Source organism: Mastomys coucha, unplaced genomic scaffold (assembly GCF_008632895.1).
Source record: "Mastomys coucha isolate ucsf_1 unplaced genomic scaffold, UCSF_Mcou_1 pScaffold1, whole genome shotgun sequence".
Lineage (NCBI taxonomy): Eukaryota > Metazoa > Chordata > Mammalia > Rodentia > Muridae > Mastomys > Mastomys coucha.
Genome location: NW_022196891.1, coordinates 49,558,567 through 49,559,138, shown reverse-complemented (window position 1 = coordinate 49,559,138; position 572 = coordinate 49,558,567). Strand labels below are relative to the sequence as shown.

Here is a 572-nt window from a genome sequence, read left to right as displayed (position 1 = left end):
ATAGCAGGAAGTCTGTATCCAAAAATTGTGCCTACAATTCATTTCTTGGTGCAGCAGAACTGTCAACTTTCAGCTTAGCTATGATGGAGGCAAAATCCTTTTGTGATGTGAAGGTCATTGAAGTACAGCCTTATTACAATGAAATCCAATGTCTAAAAATTGTTCTTATTTTGGGCTTATACCACAGTAAGAGCCAAGATCTTAAACTCTACTAAATACAAAACAAACAAACAAACAAAAAAACTTTATATATTTATGTTCATTTAAGAAAATACTAGTAGTGATGTATTTATTTTGGAATATACAGTTAATATGTTTGGTGTTATTTAAATTTTATATTGAGAAAAATGTATGTATTTTTAGTATTGCTGTAGACAAGCATCTACATAAGACTGTTAAATTGATTGTTGTTTTATATCAAACAACTTTTATAATACTCATTTTTATTGTTTTAATATTTTATAAATTTCAAGGAATATGACAAAAAAGATATTGTAGGTATTGAAAGGGGATCTCTGGGAGGAGTTGGGGTACAAAAGGGAAACAAGAATGTGATTTAATTCTATTTACTT

The 572-nt window shown here is 28.3% G+C and overlaps 1 protein-coding gene across 2 annotated transcripts in view; it reads right to left on the bottom strand.

Moving 5' to 3' along the window:
- Colgalt2 (collagen beta(1-O)galactosyltransferase 2) overlaps positions 1-572 on the bottom strand; it is a 121,020-nt gene that overhangs the window by 15,384 nt on the left and 105,064 nt on the right. The gene's annotated exons all lie outside the window — the stretch shown is intronic.